Below are 24,138 nucleotides of genomic sequence, written 5' to 3'. Positions count from 1 at the left end.
ATGGCACATTGCAAAGTGCAGTGAAAACACTGTCTCAGCATGGGAGAGGTGCATGTTAGAGACGGCCTGTGAAAACATCCTAGGCTGAGATGGGACTCCCCGTGTAACCTTCCCACTCCGCTCGTTTACGGATTGAATAACAAGAGGAGAAGAACTCGTCTTTTTTTTCTGGGGGGGGCATTCCTCTCTCGCTCAGACAAGCTCTTCATAATTGTTTTTCCCCAGCTCTTATTTCAGAGAGAATATGGCCTTTTCACAGGTTGTTTTTGTCTTGTTTCTCTACTTGTCTGTAATTCCCCCTCTCTGTGGGTCTCTTTTCTATGTTCTACGTGTTGTAGAGACCAAAATGTAGAAACAGTGGCAACTGCTCTGTCTAATCTTAATCGTGCTATCTTTAACATTTCCTCACGCAAATAGTGCTTAGTGATATGTAGGCCTTTATAGATATACAGATCTGTAATAGTCAAGGAATGAATCGTAAAGTGCTTAGTCTGAAAACATTCAGTACATAAAAATAGATAATTCCATCAGGTTCTTTTATTGGATCTCGTGTTCTCAAGTTAAAAATGTAAACAACCAGTTGGCTTTAAGTAGTGTTACCCAAATACCCCAAGACCACTTAAATAGGCTACACGTTTATGCATCAACCTTGAGCTGCGTCACTCTCCCTCTTTTTCTCTCCTTAAGCTGGCATCTCCTCCTGAGATTTGGCACAGCCCATTCTGTGGTCCAGCCGGCTCTGCCATATTCTTGTCGGCGAAGAAAGAATGAGGAGAAAAATACTTCCTTTCCCACTGAAGATTGCAGGCTGCCAAGAAGAAAACACAAGCGATTATGTCCTGTAACGTATGATGTGTGATAATCAGAAACTCCTGTTCCTTTGGGTCTCAGGTATTTGTGTTGGAATAATGGCTTGCCTTATGGGTTGGGACACCGGTGAGGCCTAGGTAAGCGGTGGCGGGGGTTTTAGTATACTTACGGACAGAAAAGGAGTCAGAGTTCAGCTTGTAGCAGGGACCAGCCTGGGTGAGTTAGCGCACTTCCAGAGCATAGCATCTGGCACGCTGCCTGCCCCTGAAAATTAGATTTGGGAGGAAGGGCTGATGAGAATGTCTGGGTTATGCCCTGAGTTCTCTCCAGGTGTATTATGAAGACTAGGCTTTATGTTTGGCCTGGTCTTTCTAACGTCATGTTCATACAGTACTACAAGCTTTGCTTTGCATCTGACGCAATTTGAAGAGAAGTTGTTGTTTGTGTCTGTATGCACGTATGTGTGTTTGTATAAGGTAGCATACACTGAGTATACAACACATTATGAATACCTGCTCTTTCCATGACATAGATTGACCAGGTGAATCCAGGTGAAAGCTATGATCCCTTATTGATGTCACTTGTTAAATCCACTTCAATCAGTGTAGATGAAGGAGAGGAGACAGATTAAAGAAGGATTTTTAAGCCTTGAGACAATTGAGACATGGATTATGTATGTGTGCCATTCAAAGGGTGAAGACAAACCATTTAAATGCCTTTGAACAGGGTATGATAGTAGGTGCCAGGCGCACCGGTTTGTGTCAAGAACTGCAACGCTGCTGGGTTTCCCATGTGTATCAATAATGGTCCACCACCCAAAGGACATCCAGCCAACTTGACACAACTGTGGGAAGCATTGGAGACAATATGGGCCAGAATCCCTGTGGAATGCTTTCGACACCTTGTAGTGTCCATGCCCCGACGAATTGAGGCTGTTCTGATGGCAAAAGGGGGGGTGCAACTCAGTATTAGGAAGGTGTTCCTAATGTTTGGTATACTCAGTGTATATTGGTTAAAGAATCTGTCTGCTCTTACTGGCAACACCATCAGGTTCTCCTTACCGGCACAGAGAACTGAGACAAACAAAAAGCTCTTTAGAAGCCAACTCACTTAACCCTATCCCTTTTCAATCTCTGTACCTGTCATTTACACACAAACACCATCTCCCGTTGACTCGACAACAGATGGCTTTCCATCTTGCTCATACAGTTAGTACGTAAGAAAGGAGTCTCTGGTGATTCTCGAGTCAGAGGAGCAGTCTAAATCATTTTCAGCTTTGGGGCTGGCAGTTCTAACTGGAATCCAATTAATGTGAAATGACAGGTTAGACCATGTTGGCTCGAGATAGCCATCAGATCATCCAATATGACTTTAAGGAAACCAGCTGCCTCAAAATATGTTTAGCGTGGCAGCTCTCTCTTCCTACCGCCTTTCACCACAAGGCTTGTTCTAGTAATGGAGAGGGTGATATCCTGACACTGGGCACAGCACAGCAGGCTACAAGGAGCCAAGTCTGTCTTATTTGAAATGGAAATCCTCACACTGTTTCCACAATGGCACTTCGGTTCAATGGAGTGTGGCTTGAGTGAGGCTTACGCTGGAGCTTTCTAGCTGCCCATCACTGAGTAAGTGCTGTGATTCACGTTAGAATGATGCCACCTGTCAGAAGACAACGATCTATGCTATACATTGACATATGTCTCCCCCGAGATCATTGTCTAAGGCCAAGACTAAGAGCACAGCTGCCAAGAGTGGTCTTAAGTGGGAGACTACGATATTGAGACGCCATCTTTGAATGGCAGGGGAAGGCTAGATTCAAACCAGCATGTTGAACGTTTATGCATTTGTTTACTGCCTGCCCCCATGTCTAATGTTTATGCTACTGTGCAAATACTACTGGGGTTTTGGTTGCCCAAGCTTCAGAAGCAGACACTGGGGTGCAGGAGCAGGGGATAGCTGGAACACTGCTGGAGTGCAGGCATGAAGAGCTGATAGCCTGAGGGGTCAGGAGAAATATGCCGCAGGAATGTAGCCTCACAACCCACTGCAACAGGGGGTGCTGGAAGCTGTGAAAACAATGGTCGCACGCAGTTCAGGGGCCATATCAGTGGACTAGAGTTTATATTTCAGTCTCTATGTTTATGTGGGCTATTAACTGCAATAGATCAATACTATGTGTTCTGTGTGAGTGTGTGCTTACAGTATGAGGATAAATTCTAAATTCTGTCTACACTAAACTGTCTTTTTAGTAGGCTACGTTGTGATTGTGATTTAGCACTGTTTGGAAAAACATGGGATATGATATGCCAAAACAGTGATTTCACTGGTAACCCCTGCTGACTTGTTTATGTTAATCTCCAGGAGCTCATTATCAGGCCAGACAGACAGAAGCAGATTGGCAGAGAAATAAAGTGATGATTGTATACAGTGGGGGAAAAAAGTATTTAGTCAGCCACCAATTGTGCAAGTTCTCCCACTTAAAAAGATGAGAGAGGCCTGTAATTTTCATCATAGGTACACGTCAACTATGACAGACAAATTGAGGAAAATAAATCCAGAAAATCACATTGTAGGATTTGTAATGAATTTATTTGCAAATTATGGTGGAAAATAAGTATTTGGTCACCTACAAACAAGCAAGATTTCTGGCTCTCACAGACCTGTAACTTCTTCTTTAAGAGGCTCCTCTGTCCTCCACTCGTTACCTGTATTAATGGCACCTGTTTGAGCTTGTTATCAGTATAAAAGACACCTGTCCACAACCTCAAACAGTCACACTCCAAACTCCACTATGGCCAAGACCAAAGAGCTGTCAAAGGACACCAGAAACAAAATTGTAGACCTGCACCAGGCTGGGAAGACTGAATCTGCAATAGGTAAGCAGCTTGGTTTGAAGAAATCAACTGTGGGAGCAATTATTAGGAAATGGAAGACATACAAGACCACTGATAATCTCCCTCGATCTGGGGCTTCACGCAAGATCTCACCCCGTGGGGTCAAAATGATCACAAGAACGGTGAGCAAAAATCCCAGAACCACACGGGGGACCTAGTGAATGACCTGCAGAGAGCTGGGACCAAAGTAACAAAGCCTACCATCAGTAACACACTACGCCGCCAGGGACTCAAATCCTGCAGTGCCAGACGTGTCCCCCTGCTTAAGCCAGTACATGTCCAGGCCCGTCTGAAGTTTGCTAGAGTGCATTTGGATGATCCAGAAGAGGATTGGGAGAATGTCATATGGTCAGATGAAACCAAAATAGAACTTTTTGGTAAAAACTCAACTCGTCGTGTTTGGAGGACAAAGAATGCTGAGTTGCATCCAAAGAACACCATACCTACTGTGAAGCATGGGGGTGGAAACATCATGCTTTGGGGCTGTTTTTCTGCAAAGGGACCAGGACGACTGATCCGTGTAAAGGAAAAAATGAATGGGGCCATGTATCGTGAGATTTTGAGTGAAAACCTCCTTCCATCAGCAAGGGCATTGAAGATGAAATGTGGCTGGGTCTTTCAGCATGACAATGATCCCAAACACACCGCCCGGGCAACGAAGGAGTGGCTTCGTAAGAAGCATTTCAAGGTCCTGGAGTGGCCTAGCCAGTCTCCAGATCTCAACCCCATCTCTGGAGGGAGTTGAAAGTCCGTGTTGCCCAGCGACAGCCCCAAAACATCACTGCTCTAGAGGAGATCTGCATGGAGGAATGGGCCAAAATATCAGCAACAGTGTGTGAAAACCTTGTGAAGACTTACAGAAAACGTTTGACCTGTGTCATTGCCAACAAAGGGTATATAACAAAATATTGAGAAACTTTTGTTATTGACCAAATACTTATTTTCCACCATAATTTGCAAATAAATTCATTAAAAATCCTACAATGTGATTTTCAGGATTTTTTTCCCTCATTTTGTCTGTCATAGTTGACGTGTACCTATGATGAAAATTACAGGCCTCTCTCATCTTTTTAAGTGGGAGAACTTGCACAATTGGTGGCTGACTAAATACGTTTTTTCCCCACTGTATGTCTAGAGGAAGAATATGTATGGCATATAGTCTATAGAGGCAATGTGTTGTCAAGCAGGGTAACTGACCCAACAGCCTTCAGTTTCCTCTTCTGTATCTTAACCTTGTTCTGAACACCTCCACAACAAAGGTAATGTGGTTCGGTACAAAGAATGCCCCCCTCACCTCATACAAGTACTTGGGAGTATGGCTAGACAGTACACTTTCCTTCTCTCAGCACATATCCAAGCTGCAGGCTAGGGTTAAGTCTAGACTTGGTTTCCTCTATCGTAATCGCTCCTCTTTCACCCCAGCTGCCAAACTAACCCTGATTCAGATGACCATCCTACCCATGCTAGATTACGGAGACGTAATTCATAGATCGGCAGGTAAGGGTGCTCTCGAGCGGCTAGATGTTCTTTACCATTCGGCCATTAGATTTGCCACCAATGCTCCTAATAGGACACATCACTGCATTCTATACTCCTCTGTAAACTGTCCATCTCTGTATACCCGGCGCAAGACCAACTGGTTGATGGTTATTTATAAAACGCTCTTAGGCCTCACTCCCCCCTATCTGACATACCTACTGCAACCGTCATCCTCCACATACAACACTCATTCTGCCAGTCACATTCTGCCAGTCCCCAAAGCACAAAATTATCCTCCGGAACTTGGAAATTCGAACTTGTAATTTGGAACTTGTTCTAATTGGAAGGAAGCTGCTGCTTCCCTCTTTAATAATACCTTTCCTGATGACTTGAATCAGAATACTAAAGTCATACATTTCCAGAAAACCTTTCCAGAAAACGGGCAAGATTCCTAAGTTCTGGTGAAGTGAGGCTCCAGTTACGAGGAAGTTGATACTCCGGTCCACACAAAATGCAACATCCTTTTATTTTCAGTGCTGGGCCCTAACCTGAGGCGATGATCACGCTGGTCCACATTCACTCTCTCTTTTAGCACCCTGCTTTGAACGACGGCATGAAAAAGGTAAAGAAAAAAAATCCATCGTGTAATCAAAAATTCTAACTGCAGTGTAGAGTTTCCTGTTAAAGAAACTTTTAATATTTTACAGCCTCTCAAAATCTAAAATAAAATACAATTGTATTTGTCTAATGCTTCGTAAACAACAGGTGTAGACTAACAGTGAATTGCTTACTTACTGGTCCTTTTCCAACAATGCAGAGTTAAAGATAAAATTGAAATTATGACACAAGGAATAAATACACAGTGAATAATGAATAGCAATAATGGTGTTATTAACCACATTGCTTATAGAAAACCTTCAGTGCGAGGGGGGCATTAAAGCCCTCTAAAGTTGATGTCAGCGCCCCCATGGACATCTAATTAGCCTAATAAAAAAATCCCCCATGGTCCGTTTAAACTAGAGATATATTTTTTTTGTGCATTGGATGCGTCTCAATCCACCGCATCCACCTATGTAACACTTCCGCATTTGTGGTGAAAGGTGACAGAGCTAAAGCGGTGTTTGTCAGACCATGAGACATGCCGAAAATCGGTCTTCTCACAAACTTGTCTGTAACGTCCGAACGGTTTGGCCTAAAAACGATGAGACTCTCACGAACACGATAGTGTTCTCCCAAAAGCTTCTTGGGACTCGTCTGAAGTCGGTTCAGCCGATCTGCCAACTTCTGTCCTGTCTGTAGCGTCGGAAAAGTGTGGGCTACACTCTAATATGACCCCTCTGTGTAAAGGTGAATGCGTACATGTCGGTTGTTTTGCTCTAGGACGCCTACAGGCCTCACAAGACTCATCTGAAGGTCCCCCGGTACCAGCTGAAGAAATGTATGGAAGTATATTTAGTGACAAAAATAAGCGGTTAAATACATGTAAAACATTTTTTGAAATGTTTCCTGATATTTCTTATATACTTATACTTCAAGGGGTCTTAAAATTCTTCTTAAAACAATTCCATATAGTTTAGTAGTACCCTCGACCTGCACCCGGCACTATAATATTGGGACCGCAGCACAACCCACCGTAAGGAGAGACTGCTATCACGACCCAACCACAGCCACATAAAATTGAGCTGCCACCAACTCAATATCCACTAATATCATAAATATTATTACAACAGCCAGTAGCCTACACTTTCCCATGAATGTGCCTAGTTTAGTTCAGGCCGAAACGCGTGAACGAGCAGTCAAATTAAGGTTGAGAATCCCTGTGATAGCCTAAGCAGTTGTGATAAATCAAATCAAATTGTATTTGTCACATGCGCCGAATACAACAGGTGTAGACCTTACAGTGAAATGCCTACTTACAAGCCCTTAACCAACAATGCAGTTTTAAGAAAAACAAGTGTTAAGAAAGTATTTACTAAAATAAACTGAAGGAAAAAAAGGAAAAAAATAGAAAAAGAACAAATAATTAAAGAACAACAATAAAATAACAGTAACGAGGCTATATACAGGGGGTAGTGGTACGGAGTCAATGTGCGGGGCCACAGGTTAGTCAAGGTAATTGAGGTAATATGTACATGTAGGTAGAGGTAAAGTGACTATGCATAGATAATAAAGAGTAGCAGCAGCGTAAAAGTGTGTGGGGTGTCAATGCAGATAGTCCGGGTAGCCATTTGATTAGCTGTTCGGGAGTCTTATGGCTTGGGGGTAGAAGCTGTTAAGAAGCCTTTTGGACCTAGACTTGGCACTCCGGTACTGCTTGCCGTGCAGTAGCAGAGAGAACAGTCTATGACTAGGATGGCTGGAGTCTTTGGCAAATTTTAGGGCCTTCCTCTGACACCGCCTGGCATAGAGGTCCTGGATGGCAGGCCAACCCCAGTGATGTACTGGGCCTTACACACTACCCTCTGTAGTGCCTTGCGGTCGGAGGCCGAGCAGTTGCCATACCAGGTGGTGATACAACCAATCAGGATGCTCTCGATGGATCTGAGGACCCATGCCAAATCTTTTCAGTCTCCTGACGGGGAATAGGCGTTGTCGTGCCCTCTTCACGACTGTCTTGGTGTGTTTAGACCATAATAGTTTGTTGGAGATGTGGACACCAAGGAACTTGAAGCTCTCAACTTGCTCCACTACATCCCCGTCGATGAGAATGGGGGCGTGCTCGGTCCTCCTTTTCCAGTAGTCCACGATCATCTCCTTTGTCTTGATCACATTGAGGGAGAGGTTGTTAACCTGGCACCACATGGTCAGGTCTCTCAACTCCTCCCTATAGGCTGTCTCATCATTGTCTGTGATCAGGCCTACCACTGTTGAGTCGTCGGCAACCTTAATGATGCTGTTGGAGTCGTGCTTGGCCATGCAGTCATGGGTGAACAGGGAATAAAGGAGGGGACTGAGCACGAACCCCTGAGGGGCCCCTGTGTTGAGGATCAGCGTGGCAGGTGTGTTGTTACCTACCCTTACCACCTGGGGGTGGCCCATCAGGAAGTGCAGGATCCAGTTGCAGAGGGAGGTGTTTAGTCCCAGGGTCCTTAGCTTAGTGAGGAGCTTTGAGGGCACTATGGTGTTGAACACTGAGCTGTAGTCAATGAATAGCATTCTCACGTAGGTGTTCCTTTTGTCCAGGTGGGAAAGGGCAGTGTGGATCTGTTGGGGCGGTATGCAAATTGGAGTGGGTCTAGGGTTTCTGGGATAAGGGTGTTGATGTGAGCCATGACCAGCCTTTCAAAGCACTTCATGGCTACAGACGTGAGTGCTACGGGTCGGTAGTCATTTAGGCAGGTTACCTTGGTGTTCTTTGGCATAGGGACTATGGTGGTCTGCTTGAAACATGTTGGTATTACAGACTCGGGTCAGGGAGAGGTTGAAAATGTCAGTTAAGACACTTGCCAGTTGGTCAGCGCATGCTCGGAGTACACGTCCTGGTAATCCATATGGCTCTGCGGAATTTTGAGCTGTTTAAAGGTCTTACTGACATCTGCTACGGCGAGCGTGATCACACAGTCGTCCGTAACAGCTGGTGCGCTCATGCATGCTTCAGTGTTGCTTGCCTCGAAACGCGCATAGAAGTCATTTAACTCGTCTGGTAGGCTCATGTCACTGGACAGCTCACGGTTGTGCTTCCCTTTGTAGTTCGTAAAAGTTTGCAAGCCCTGTCACATCCGACGAGTGTCGGAGCCAGTGTAGTAGGATTCAATCTTAGTCCTGTATTGACGTTTTGCCTGTTTGATGGTTCGTCGGAGGGCATAGCGGGATTTCTTATAAGCGTCCGGGTTAGAGTCCCGCTCCTTGAAAGCGGCAGCGCTACCCTTTAGCTCAGTGTGGATGTTGCCTGTAATCCATGGCTTCTGGTTGGGGAATGTACGTACAGTCACTGTGGGGACGACGTCATCGATGCACTTATTGATGAAGCCGGTGACTGATGTGGTGTACTCTTCATCGGAAGAATCCCAGAACATATTCCAGTCTGTGCTAGCAAAACAGTCCTGTAGCTTAGCATCTACATCATCTAACCACTTCCGTATTGAGCGAGTCACTGGTACTTCCTGCTTTAGTTTTTGCTTGTAAGCAGGAATCAGGAGGTTAGAGTTATGGTCAGATTTGCCAAATGGAGGGTGAGGGAGAGCTTTGTATGCATCTCTGTGTGTTGAATAAAGGTGGTCTAGACTTTTCTTCCCTCTGGTTGCACATGTAACATGCTGGTAGAAATTAGGTTAAATGGATTTAAGTTTCCCTGAATTAAAGTCCCCGGCCACTAGGAGCGCTTCCTCTGGATGAGCATTTTCTTGTTTGCTTATGGCCGTATACAGCTTGTTGAGTGCGGTCTTAGTGCCAGCATCGGTTTGTGGTAGTAAATAGACAGCTACGAAAAATATAGATGAAAACTCTCTTGGTAAATAGTGTGGTCTACAGCTTATCATGAGATACTCTACCTCAGGCGAGCATAACCTAGAGACTTCCTTAATATTAGATTTCGTGCACCAGCGGTTGGCAAATAGACCGCTAACCCTTATCTTACCGGAGGCAGCTGTTCTATCTTGCCGATGCACGGAAAACCCAGCCAGCTGTATGTTATCCATGTCGTCGTTCAGCCACGACTCTGATTTTACCGTTTTTAATGTCCCGTTGGTAGGATAGTCTTGATCGGAGCTCATCCAGTTTATTATCCAATGATTGCACGTTTGCTAATAGTACGGAAGGTAGAGGCGGGTTAACCACTCGCCGTCGGAATCTTACAAGGCACCCCGACCTACGTCCCCTATATCTCCGTCTCTTCTTCATGCAAATGACGGGGATTTGGGTCTTGTCCGGTGTCTGAAGTAAATCCTTCGCGTCCGACTCGTTAAAGAAAAAGTATTCGTCCAGTACGAGGTGAGTAATCGCTGTCCTGATATCCAGAAGCTCTTTTCGGTCATAAGAGACGGTGGCAGAAACATTATATACAAAATAAGTTACAAATAACGCGAAAAAACACACACAATAGCACAAATGGTTAGGAGCCCATAAAACAGCAGCCATCTCCTCCAGCGCCATTAGCCACTGTTATGATATCTCATGTTATGATACATATTAGTTAACATATATAATGCTGGGGAAAATGTATCTTTTGAATTTCTTCTAGAAACGATGGTGTGATGACAAATGGTGACAAGGCCTCGAAACACAAGCCTCTGGAAAGACGTCAGGTCTGGGAGGCCCTTAAAGTCTCATTTCTTCCAAGGTGCTCAAACTGCCCCAGCTGTTTCTGTTGAATGGCAACATTTTATCACACCCATTATTCATGATTTTGACTTCGCAAAGCCAGGCTCTACATCTCCACCAGGCTCAGAACATCTTTCACATGGAAATGTGAGGCGGTAGTTAGAAATGGAAACGTATTTTCCTATGGGACTGAGTTATCACCAGTACCATAGTAGCCCTATGAAGTCTTTGCCACTGTTTTTGGGTGGATGCTGAAACTAAGAGAGTAATGGCCAAGGTTTTGTACCACGCCTCAAACGTTGAGTGACTGGAGACATGGGTTGGACATGTATAAAAAGGTTTTGAATGCCTTTTAATGGAGATATGTGTATCATTAATGCAGCTCTGTAGCTGTTCAGTGCCTTACAGCAGGAGTGTCTAAAGTAATTTTGCCAATGTGGCCATTTCTGTAAAGCCACATTTCAGGAGGGCTGCATATTGGTGACAACAAAAAATTACATTGTTACACACTTATGTAGCCTATATACTTACTACTTACTTAACCCCATAATCTGGCAATTGCCTTGACTGCATTAACAAGCAGTTTATACAAGTGGGGGCCTAAAATGTCCCCTGAGCCTCATGTTTGACCCCATGCTCTAGAGGTTCTATATACAATGCACACTCCCTATATAGTGTAATGGAGTGTAATAGTGTAATGTAGAATATTGATGGCTTGTGAACTGCTTGGGTGGGCTCTGGCAAGTTTTCCAAACTGGATCATTTCCATCAGCCTGATGGGAATATTACATCTACAAATGATAAATAAATAAATACATTATGAGACATTTTAATCTGCCTTAGTCTTTCATCATGATAATGAAGGCGTTTCTATAGAGCAAGAAAAAGGTTGACCTCTCATTACCTTTCTCTATGATCAGGATTATTCATTAAATGGTGACCTTCACCATAAGTGTGCCATCACAAATCTACCTGTCATCCCCACATAAGTTCTCTGGTCCAGCTTTCCATAACTGTACTTTCCACCTGATGTCACTTACCAGCCGAGACAGCTGACACACGTAGACAGCACATCATACGCCATGGAGACTGGAGAGTGAGCCCTAAGGACAGCTCCATCCTTCCCTGTCTCCAGCTCCCTCCTCTTTCCTAGTCAGAAAACTCACGGAGCAGGCCTATAGCAGGGAGTTTGGGCATATCAATGGAGCCTGAGCAGTCCCCAGGCTACTTCTCTCTTATGAGGTGCGAGAGAGGTACGCGAGGAGAGCTTTAGTGCAGCCCTTAACCCACACTCTGTCACTTAACAGCAGCGGCTGCACATGGGCTGCACAAGGCCCTCCACACGCTCCTTGGCCAGGTGGCCTGCACACCAATGTTTTACGACCAGAGGAACACCTGCTGTCGAACAGTGCGCTGGGTCTGGACTGGCACTGCGTGGCCTGTCGGTCCATCGGACCTCGTTACAGAGTGTGTTAGGGAGGGCTGAAAGCCCCTGACCAACGTTCCATGCTGTTCCCAGAACCTGTGAACCTCCCTTCTCTCTTTCCTACTCCTTTCATTTCTCAGCTCAGCAACAATAAAAAAGGAAGGTAATATATCTATAAAACAACTAATGTTGGAAGGTTTAGTCGTTGACAAATTGTTCCCATTTCGGAAAACCATTTGGTTTCTTTAGTTCCTGGGTAAAGCTGTACCTCTCTGAGCTTGTGTGTTCTTTACAAATGTTTCACTGTGTCAGGAGTTTGACTTCAGGAGTTGACTTCAGTAAACAGTACGTACGTGTGCATGCGTGCGTGTTTTATTTCACAGAACAGACTGAACATACACCCAAGTGAAATGTACGTGTCCTGTTGGCTGCAGCTCTGGTGCATCTGTAAAACATTAACATTCCTGCTCTGTCACATTTAGAGCTCAGGTCTTTAGAAATCAGCCCTTTTCACTGGGACATCTTAAGTCCACTCCGTTCGTCCATCCTCTCTGTCCAGCACAGCACAGCACAGCACAGCCAGATGCTGTTCCAGGTTCAAGGACTCTTCTGACACGGCCACAGGGACCGGTCGTGTGTGTCCCCTAAGAAAACAAGCAGTAATTGAAGGGAAGACATGAAGCTTTTGTACAGTGCCTTCAGAAATTATTCACACCCATTGACTTTTTCCACATTTGTGACCCACCGCCTTGATTCGGTCCTATGTAGCAACATTTTTAATGGTGTTTTTTACATTGGATAAAAGTAGAGACTCAGAGCTAGAAATGTGTATATCATACACTGCAGTTGAGGAACAATGGGAAAGTAGTCCCGTGTAGCTCAGTTGGTAGAGCATGGCGTTTGCAACGCCAGGGTTGTGGGTTCGATTCTCACGGGGGGCCAGTATGAAATTGTATGCACTCACTAACTGTAAGTCGCTCTGGATAAGAGCGTCTGCTAAATGACTAAAATGTAAAAATGTAAATGTTATTCTGCTTTTAAAGTTGATAAACTTTTGAGAAAATGGCCCATGAATGTTTTGGTACACCTACTGGAGAGCTCTTCTTTGTCTACACCCATTCAGCATCGTTCACACCCTCTTAAGCCTTAACCCCACCCATCTCTTTAAGGAGTCATGTGTGAGGCCATGTGCTAAACAGAGTAAATAAGGTAGTGTAAACAATTAAAGATTAAGAGTAAAAGTGCTGAAAGTAGTAGTAAAAATAAGCTTTATCTAGACCTCGGCCTACAGTGAGGTATTTGATCCCCTGCTGATTTTGTACGTTTGCCCACTGACAAAGACATGATCAGTCTATAATTTTAATGGTAGGTTTATTTGAACAGTGAGAGACAGAATAACACACAAAAAAATCCAGAAAGACGCATTTCAAAAATGTTATAAATTGATTTGCATTTTAATGAGGGAAATAAGTATTTGACCCCTCTGCAAAACATGACTTAGTACTTGGTGGCAAAACCCTTGTTGGCAATCACAGAGGTCAGACGTTTCTTGTAGTTGGCCACCAGGTTTGTACACATCTCAGGAGGGATTTTGTCCCACTCCTCTTTGCACATATTCTCCAAGTCATTAAGGTTTCGAGGCTGACGTTTGGCAACTCGAACCTTCAGCTCCCTCCACAGATTTTCTATGGGATTAAGGTCTGGAGACTGGCTAGGCCACTCCAGGACCTTAATGTGCTTCTTCTTGAGCCACTCTTTTGTTGCCTTGGCCATGTGTTTTGGGTCATTGTCATCCTGGAATACCCATCCACGACCCATTTTCAATGCCCTGGCTGAGGGAAGGAGGTTCTCACCCAAGATTTGACGGTACATGGCGCTGTCCATCGTCCCTTTGATGCGGTGAAGTTGTCCTGACCCCTTAGCAGAAAAACACCCCCAAAGCATAATGTTTCCACCTCCATGTTTGACGGTGGGGATGGTGTTCTTGGGGTCATAGGCAGCATTCCTCCTCCTCCAAACACGGCGAGTTGAGTTGATGCCAAAGAGCTCCATTTTGGTCTCATCTGACCACAACATTTTCACCCAGTTCTCCTCTGAATCATTCAGATGTTCATTGGCAAACTTCAGACGGGCCTGTATATGTGCTTTCTTGAGCAGGGGGACCTTGCAGGCGCTGCAGGATTTCAGTCCTTCACGGCATAGTGTGTTACCAATTGTTTTCTTGGTGACTATGGTCCCAGCTACCTTGAGATCATTGACAAGATCCTCCTGTGTAGTTCTGGGCTGATTCCTTACCGTTCTCATGATCATTGCAACTCCACGAGGTGAAATCTTGCATGGATCCCCAGGCCGAGGGAGATTGACAGTTCTTTTGTGTTTCTTCCATTTGGGAATAATCGCACCAACTGTTGTCACCTTCTCACCAAGCTGCTTGGCGATGGTCTTGTAGCCCATTCCAGCCTTGTGTAGGTCTACAATCCTGTCCCTGACATCCTTGGAGAGCTCTTTGGTCTTGGCCATGGTGGAGAGTTTGGAATCTGATTGATTGATTGCTTCTGTGGACAGGTGTCTTTTATACAGGTAACAAGCTGAGATTAGGAGCACTCCTTTTAAGAGTGTGCTCCTAATCTCAGCTCGTTACCTGTATAAAAGACACCTGGGAGCCAGAAATCTTTCTGATTGACAGGGGGTCAAATACCTATTTCCCTCATTAAAATGCAAATCAATTTCTAACATTTTTGACATGCGTTTTTCTGGATTTTGTTGTTGTTATTCTGTCTCTCACTGTTCACATAAACCTACCATTAAAATTATAGACTGATCATTTCTTTGTCAGTGGGCAAACGTACAAAATCAGCAGGGGATCAAATACTTTTTTCCCTCACTGTATATCCTAATCTGACTTTGGTGCAGGTCATGTTGTTCTCTGGTAAACACACACTATATCAAGTAAAATCAAAGTTTATTTGTCACATGCACAGGATACAGAAGGTGTAAACAGTACAGTGAAATGGTTACTTACATAGTGGAGTCTTTTGTTTAGACCTATAATCCCAACCCATACTACACTGTATATACAAAAGTATGTGGACACCCCTTCAAATTAGTGGATTCAGCTATTTCAGCCACACCCGTTGTATAAAATTGAGCACACTACCATGCAATCTCCATAGACAAACATTTGCAGTACAATGGCCTTACTGAAGAGCTCAGTGACTTTTAACGTGGCACCGTCATATGATGCCACCTTTCCAACAAGTCAGTTAATCAAATATCTGCCCAGCTAGATCTGCCTGCTCATCTGTAAGTGCTGTTATTGTGAAGTGGAAACGTCTAGGAGCAACGAGGGCTCAGCTGCGAAGTGGTAGGCCACACAAGCTCACAGAACGGGACCGCCGAGTGCTGAAATTGTCTGTCCTCGGTTGCAACACTCACTACCGAGTTCCAAACTGCCTCTGGAAGCAACGTCAGCACAATAACTGTTTGTTGGGAGCTTCATGAAATAGGTTTCCATGGTCGAGCAGCCACACACAAGCATAAGATCACTATGCGCAATGCCAAGCGTCGGTTGGAGTGGTGTAAAGCTTGTCGCCATTGGACTCTGGAGCAGTGGAAATGCGTTCTCTGGAGTGATGAATCAGGCTTCACCATCTGGCAGTCCGACGGACGAATCTGGGTTTTGCGGATGCCAATAGAACGCTACCTGCCCAAATGCATAGTGCCAACTGTAAAATTTGGTGTAGGAGGAATAATGGTCTGGGGCTGTTTTTCATGTTTCGGGCTAGGCCCCTTAGTTCCAGTGAAGGGAAATCTTAACGCTACAGCATACAATGACATTCTAGACGTTTCTGTGCTTCCAACTTTGTGGCAACAGTTTGGGGAAGGCCCTTTCCTGTTTCAGCCTGTCAATGCCCCTGTGCACAAAGTGAGGTCCATACAGAAAGGTTTTGTCGAGATCGGTGTGGAAGAACTTGACTGGCCTGCACAGAGCCCTTACCTTAACCCCATCTAACACCTTTGGGATGAATTGGAACGCCAACTGATAGCCAGGCCTAATCTCCCAACATCAATGTCCGACCTCACTGATGCTCTTGTGGCTGAAAGGAAGCAAGTCCCCGCAGCAATGTTCCAACATCTAGTGGAAAGCCTTCCCAGAAGAGTGGAGGCTGTTATAGCAGCAAATTAATGCCCATGATTTTGGAATGAGATGTTCGACGAGCAGGTGTCCACATACTTTTGGTCATGTAGTAAACATGCACCATGCATGAATCTGCAGATAGCTAAAGCTAACCAACTATGTTCAATGTTAGCTAGCTAGTTAACATTAGGCTATAACTAGCAATGCAAATGGCTTTCTGAGATAAGAATAATTTCACTACACAGCTCATACACGTAACGTTAGCTAGCCACCCAACCAGCTAACCTTAGCTAGCTAGCTAACAGACAATTGGGAACTCTGAAGAAAATGAGCTCCGACTGGGATAACATTTTTTGAACGGTCATCTAACTCGGAATTCCAACTCGGGAACTCGGGCCTCTTTATAGAGCTCCCACTTTCCGACCTGAAGGTCACTGACGTCATGATTTGACCTCGTATTTTCAGAGTTCCCAGTTGTCTTGCAAGCACCATAATATCTGAAAATGTAGCTAGACTCTTACCTGTATACTGTACCAGTCAAAAGTTTGGACACACCTACTCATTGAAGGGTTTTTCTTTATTTTTACTATTTTTTACATTGTAGAATAATAGTGAAGACATCAGAACTATGAAATAACACATATGGAATCATGTAGTAGCCAAAAAAGTGTTAAACAAATCAAAATATATTTTATATTTGAGATTCTTCAAATAGCCACCCTTTGCCTTGATGACAGCATGGAGGAGGGGGTGTTATGGTGTGGGGGTGTGGGGGTGCTTTGCTGGTGACACTGTCTGTGATTTATTTAGAATTCAAGACACTCTTAACCGGCATGGCTACCACAGCATTCTGCAGCGATACGCCATCCCATCTGGTTTGGGCTTAGTGGGACTATCATTTGTTTTTCAACAGGACAATGACCCAACACACCTCCAGGCTGTGTAAGGGCTATTTTACCAAGAAGGAGAGTGATGGAGTGCTGCATCAGATGACCTGGCCTCCACAATCACCAGACCTCAACCCAATTGAGATTGTTTGGGGTGAGCTGGACCGCAGAGTGAAGGGAAAGCAGCCAACAAGTGCTAAGCCTATGTGGCAACTCCTTCAAGACTGTTGGAAAAGCATTCCAGGTGAAGCTGGTTGAGAGAATGCCAAGAGTTTGCAAAGCTGTCATCAAGGCAAAGGGTGGCTATTTGAAGAATCTCAAATATTAAATATATTTTGATTTGTTTAATACTTTTTTGGTTACTACATGATTCCATATGTGTTATTTCATAGTGTCTTCACTATTATTCTACAATGTAGAAAATAGTAAAAATAAAGAAAAACACTTAGGTTTGTCCAACCTTTTTACTGGTACTGTATACTAAATAATATATGTGTGACATTTGTTTTGATTTAGAATAGACCATTATCATGCACCTGTCTCAAAACAGGGGCAGCAGAAAAAAATACATGTAATCTATTCACTTCAATAGCAAATGGAGGACACTTTTCCCGTGGTTCATTTTCATGCCAGCCAGGTAGTCTATTCTCCTGTTGTAAAGAGAAGCAATGTGCTTAATATTAGGAAAGTAGAGAAATAAATATAGTAGGCCTAGGCTATAGAAAGCTGATGGGATCCTCCTCTTTTTAATAGAGGCCATCGCTCTGTTTTCTCACACAATTGCATAGCCTATAGAAATGTTGCACAACATGAGCTCATGGGCTCTCATGAAGTGTTTGATTTTCAATCACATTTGCATTGATGTCAGAGTGATTAGAGGGACAATAAAGTGCTGAGTACCAGGCAGTTAGCAAGTTTGGTATAATGAGCATCAGAGCTTGGAGAAGCCTAATTATCGTGACTAAACGGTCACCTGGAATTTGACTGCCATCATGACTCGTGACCGCCGGTGTGGCGGTAATACGGTCACTGTAACAGCCCTACATGAGGCCAATGGTGACTATAAAACAGTTACAGAGTTTAATGGCTGTGATAGGAGAAAACTGAGGATGGATCAACAGCATTGTAGTTACTCCACAATACTAACCTAAATGACAGAGTGAAAGAAGGAAGCCTGTAAAGAATAACAAATATTCCAAAAGATACATCCTGATTGCAATAAGGCACTTAAGTAAAACTGCAACAAATGTGGCAAAGAAATGAACTTTATGTCCTGAATACAAAGGGTTATGTTTTGGGCAAATTCAACACAACACATCACTGAGTACCACTCTTCATATTTTCAAGCATGGTGGTGACTGCATCATGTTATGGGTATGCTTGTCATCGGCAACGACTAGGGAGTTTTTTAGGATAAAAATAAACGGAATAGAGCTAAGCACAGGCAAAATCCTAAAGGAAAACCTGGTTCAGTCTGCTTTCCAAATTCACCTTTCAGCAAAACAATAACCTAAAAGACAAGACCAAATATACACTGGAGTTGCTTACCAAGATGACATTGAATGTTCCTGAGTGGCCTAGTTACAGTTTTGACTTAAATCGGCTTGAAAATCTGATGAACAACCAACTTGACAGAGCTTGAAGAGCTTTTAAAAATAATAATATTGTACAATCCAGGTGTGCAAAGCTCTTAGCGACTTACTCAGAAATACTCACAGCTGTAGTTGCTGCTAAAAGTGATTTTAACATGTATTGACTCAGGGTTGTGAATACTTATGTAAATGAGATATTTCTGTATTTCATTTTCAATAAATTAGCAAATATTTCTAAAAACATGTTTTCACTTTGTCATTATGGGGTATTGTGTGTAGATGGGTGAGAGTAATAATACATGGAATCCATTTTGAATTCAGGCTGTAACACAACAAAATGTGGAATAAGTCAAGGGGTATGAATACTTTCTGAAGGCACTGTAGATGTGTTAGAGGGAGAGGAATAGACAGAAGAATAAAGTGTTTGTCTGTGCACGTTTGGTTGTCTGGGTGTGTTTCATTTGTGTTTGTTATTAGTTATTATATTGGTTAGTTAGTATTATTCTTTCATTAGGGTGTGTGTGTCTGAGCCTCTGCAGTTTGTTCCGTGTTTAAGCACCAGCCTCTTCTTTCTGCATTCTTTAGAACATTCCTCTGTTCCTCTGGAAGAGGAGCTGCTTCCCATCAAAACCACCGCTTTACACATCAAAGCTCACCTGTGTCTCTCTGTGCACCCTCTTTCTCTCTGTCTCTCTTTTGCTCTCAAACATACTACATTTTCTCTCACGCTCACACTCACACTACCACATATTGGTATCTTTCAACATCTCCATTAATCTATAGTTACAAGGCTACATTGTTACGTAATGTTCAAGTGTTGCCAAAGCGGGCCATGAAATTGGAAGATTAATGATGAAGCATCATTGATTGTTTTAAAAGGGAGAGCCTCTAATTGAGCCCCACAGTGTACGCGTCATAATACCCATAAAACTTAGCGGTCAAACACTGAAATGGTTCCAATTGTTTTTTCACCATTCATTTGATCCATTGTGGATTTTAGAAGCACTTCAAATAAGGGCTGTGTTTCGTGTAAACTTACCCTGGTGAGACGTTTTGATAACTTTGTAAATCTCTCTCGGACAAGGTGACTTTTATCAATATATTCGGCTCTATTTACTTTCAGATTCTAAAATGCTAATTAGCATCAAAGTAGACATCATGCAAGACTACAAATCCCTGCAACCTCCTGCACACCATCTCTAGCTGACACCTTTGCTGTCAGCTAGCTGGCTACTTTCTATCTTGATCTAAAACGAAATATATATTGAACATTTTAATTTACTGTTCCACATTTTATTTAACTAATATTTGTTGTCTTATTTATGCATTTGGTCTTGTGTCTTGTACAGAATACTATGCTAGTAGCAGTCAATATATTTATAATGTGCCATGAATACTAGGCTAGTTTTTATTAAAGAAGCTAAATAGCTAGCTAGCTACTTACCTAGATGATATTAGCAACATACCCTTATTTTACCAGATCCTCTTCTCCTTCAGCCAGTGGAGGTCTATATTTAATCCCTTATAATTTCTGCCAACTATATGAACAAGGTGAAGTCTATTTAAATTAATGGTGTCAGAATGCACTGCTGTATTAAAGCAATTCAGAACTAACGTGTTGACATGTTCTGTTGCAGATTCAAAGCCAGATTAACTCATTGCAGAATGTATCCATAATCATGAATAAGAATATTTATTTGACAAGAATGCACCTAGACACCCATCAATTACGTCAAACACCTGAAGTCCAACAATTACATTGTTTTAAAGAAATCAAAATAGTAAACAATGCATATACAGTACCAGTCAAAATGTTGGACACACCTACTCATTCAATGGTTTTTCTTTGTTTTCACTATTTTTTACGTTGTAGAATAATAGTGAAGACATCAAAACTATGAAATAACAAATATGGAATCATGTAGTAACCAATAAAGTGTTAAACAAATCAAAATATATTTTATATTTGAGATTCTTCAAATAGCCACCCTTTGCCTTGATGACAGCTTTGCACACTCTTGGCATTCTCTCAACCAGCTTCACCTGGAATGCTTTTCCAAAAGTCTTGAAGGAGTTGCCACATATGCTGAGCAAAATTACCAAAGGAAACTGGATAGACACAAGCGACTATCTCAACGTCAGAGCAAGCAATCTAAGTAAGCTCAATTCGCAAAGCCACGCCTTACTGCTATCGGTACCACAATGTCCCCTCCAGCTTCGGCTGCGACAGCGAGTGAGAGCAGTACAGCCACCGTTTTCGTAGATGACACCAGAGAAGAGGTACCACTCATATTATGCTGCCATACAATTGCCACAAGCTTTGCTATAATAAAACATATTCATAACCTCAGGCATAAAGAACCCCACCCGTCCATATTTTTGGTTGAATGTCACAGATGTTGCAATACAAGATCAAATATTCATGGCAATCGAAAGATTCAAGGTGTACATTTCTACATCAGATGCCTGCTTTTACTCATGCCTAATAATGTATTCAGTTGTAGCCTAGGACGAACAGGGTGGGAATAAAGCCTTATACATTTTCTAAAAAACTAACATTGAAGGGGTATGTAGATTCCTTTTATCCTGTTATTTAATAGTATTTTTTTATAGTATTTTCCTATTAAGAATGAAGCAAATTGTTTCAGTTGCCAATAGGTTTAGGCAGATTTGAAAATATATATATATACACTACCGGTCAAAATAGTTAAAAAAAAGAAAACCCTTGAATGAGTAGGTGTTCTAAAACTTTTGACCAGTAGTGTATATACTGTACCAGTCAAAATGTTGGACACACCTACTCATTCAAGGGTTTTTCTATATTTTTACTATTTTCTACATTGTATAATAATAGTGAAGACATCAAAACTATGAAATAACACATATGGAATCATGTAGTAAGCAAAAAAGTAGCCACCCTTTGCCTTGATGAAAGCTTTGCACACTCTTGGCATTCTCTCAACCAGCTTCACCTGCAATGCTTTTCCAACAGTCTTGAAGGAGTTGCCACATATGCTGAGCACTTGTTGGCTGCTTGTCCTTCACTCTGCGGTCGGACTCATCCCAAACCATATCAATTGGCTTGAGGTCGGGGGATTGTGGAGGCCAGGTCATCTGATGCAGCACTCCATCACTCTCCTTCTTGGTAAAATAGCCCTTACACAGCCTGGAGGTGTGTTTGGTCATTGTCCTGTTGAAAAACAAATGATAGTCCCACTAAGCCCAAACCAGATGGGATGGCGTATCGCTTCAGAATGCTGTGGTAGCCATGCTGGTTAAGTGTGCCTTGAATTCTAAATAAATCACAGACAGTGTCACCAGCAACACCTCCTCCCACACCTCCCACACCATAACACCTCCTCCTCCATGCTTTACGGTGGGAACTACACATGCGGACATCATCCGTTCACCCACACCGCGTCTCAAAAAGACACAGCGGTTTGAACCAAAAATCTCCAATTTGGACTCCAGACCAAAGGACAAATTTCCACCGGTCTAATGTCCATTGCTCGTGTTTCTTGGACCAAGCATGTCTCTTCTTCTTCTTGGTGTCCTTTAGCAGTGGTGTCTTTGCAGCAACTCGACCATGAAGGCCTGATTCACACAGTCTCCTCTGAACAGTTGATGTTGAGATGTCTGTTACTTGAAGTCTGTGAAGCATTTATTTGGGCTGCAATTTCTGAGGCTGGTAACTCTAATGAACTTGTCCTCTGCAGCAGAGGTAACTCTGGGTTTTCCATTCCTGTGGCGGTCCTCATGAGAGCCAGTTTCGTCATAGCGCTTGATAGTTTTTGCGACTGCACTTGAAGAAACTTTCAAAGTTCTTGACATTTTCAGTATTGACTGACCTTCATTTCTTTAAGTAATGATGGACTGTTTCTCTTTGCTTATTTGAGCTGTTTTTGCCATAATATGGACTTGTCACAACACAACTGATTGGCTCAAACGCATTAAGAAGGAAATAAATTCCACAAATTAACTTTTATCAAGGCACACCTGTTAATTTAATTGCATTCCAGGTGACTACCTCGTGAAGCTGGTTGAGAGAATGCCAAGTGTGTGCAAAGCTTTCATCAAGGCAAAGGGTGGCTATTTGAAGAATCTCAAATATAAAATATATTTTGATTTGTTTAACACTTTTTTGGTTACTACATGATTCCATATGTGTTATTTCATGGTTTTTGATGTCTTCACTATTATTCTACAATGTAAAAAATATGTGATTTTGGTGGGTGAGTTACAAATGTAAAACTTGATGCGTATGGTAGGTTTTATATAAAATACTAAGTCAACTCCAGCAGAATGAGAAACACACTTAACAGACTCAAAACAAGTAAGCCATGTCTAAACGCAGCTATATCAACACCCTTCTTGTGAATAATTCTTGTGAATTTAACAGGTCCATGTTGCTGCTGACAATTGTGAGCAGCACATTTACCACTGCATTCAGTCTGAACCCTAGAATAAGCAGTTGGTTGGCCATGAAATAAACATAAAATGGGGTGCTCGAGTGCTTTTGCATCCCTTTTTAGGTTGTTGTAACAAATATTCGGCCCATGTCCAGTCATACTCGGGGTCTCAGCGTGTGTCCCTCAATATCATTCCGTCTCAGTTGCAGCATTCAAATCGTGGTCATGGTGTGTCTGTGAATCACAACATTAAAGACAATTACAATGAGTGATCACAGCATTTCCACAAATTGAGCCATAGACAATACAACTTAAGCATTAAGGACAGCATTTTGTTGACAAAATGGTGGTTTACACTGTCTACTGTGTCTGAATGATGGAAGAATCTTACCCCAGCTGTAGGTCCATTTGAGTGTGTGTGGACACTTAGGGATGCTTGCTCTCAAAGTGCTGCTTGAATGTCTTCGGGTCTGCATCTATAAAGTTAAAGTACAAAATGGAGGAAGTTAACAATCTGTGGCTTAGATTGAAGTTGACACAAATGATAAACTAAGCAATATGATGCAACAAACTACTACACATATGAAAGACTGTACCACACAGGCCAGTACAATAGCCTACACATGGAGAGGAACCTACACATGCAGTACCAACCAATACTACTCACCTGACAGACAGGGCAGGTGTGGACCAGTGTTGCCTTGGCTGCAGCCTTCTGGTTCGCAGCTGCTCCCTTCTTAGGAGCTACCGCCTTGGCATCAGTCAAGAAGTTCAACTCCAACTTGAGGTTGGAGCATGCGTTATATATACAATTGTGTTTCAGGTTGAAACAGCTTACCGACACTGAACAAAAAATATAAAAGCAACATGCAACAATTTCAAAGATTTTACTGAGTTACAGTTCATATAAGGAAATCAGTAAATTGAAATAAATCCATTAGGCCCTAATCTATGGACTTCACATGACTGGGAATACATAGATGCATCTGTTGGCCAAATATTCCTTTAAAAGAAAGGTAGGGGCGTGGATCAGAAAACCAGTCAGTATCTGGTGTGACCACCATTTGCCTCATGCAGTGCGACACATCTCCTTTGCATAGAGTTGATCAGGCTGTTGATTGTGGCCTGTGGAATGTTGTTCCACTCCCTTCAATGGCTGTGCAAAGTTGCTGGATATTGGCAGGAACTGGAACACGTTGTCAAACACGTCGATCCAGAGCATCCCAAACATGCTCAATGGGTGA

General features: G+C 42.9%; 1 protein-coding gene across 1 annotated transcript in view; it reads left to right on the top strand.

The window, feature by feature from the left end:
• The window catches only part of ldah (lipid droplet associated hydrolase), a 63,022-nt gene that overhangs the window by 19,800 nt on the left and 19,084 nt on the right, over positions 1 to 24,138 (top strand). The window lies entirely within an intron of this gene.

This window comes from Coregonus clupeaformis, chromosome 25 (assembly GCF_020615455.1).
Source record: "Coregonus clupeaformis isolate EN_2021a chromosome 25, ASM2061545v1, whole genome shotgun sequence".
Taxonomy (NCBI): domain Eukaryota; kingdom Metazoa; phylum Chordata; class Actinopteri; order Salmoniformes; family Salmonidae; genus Coregonus; species Coregonus clupeaformis.
Note: the sequence above shows the minus strand (reverse complement) of the source record. Positions and strands in the feature narration are given on the sequence as shown.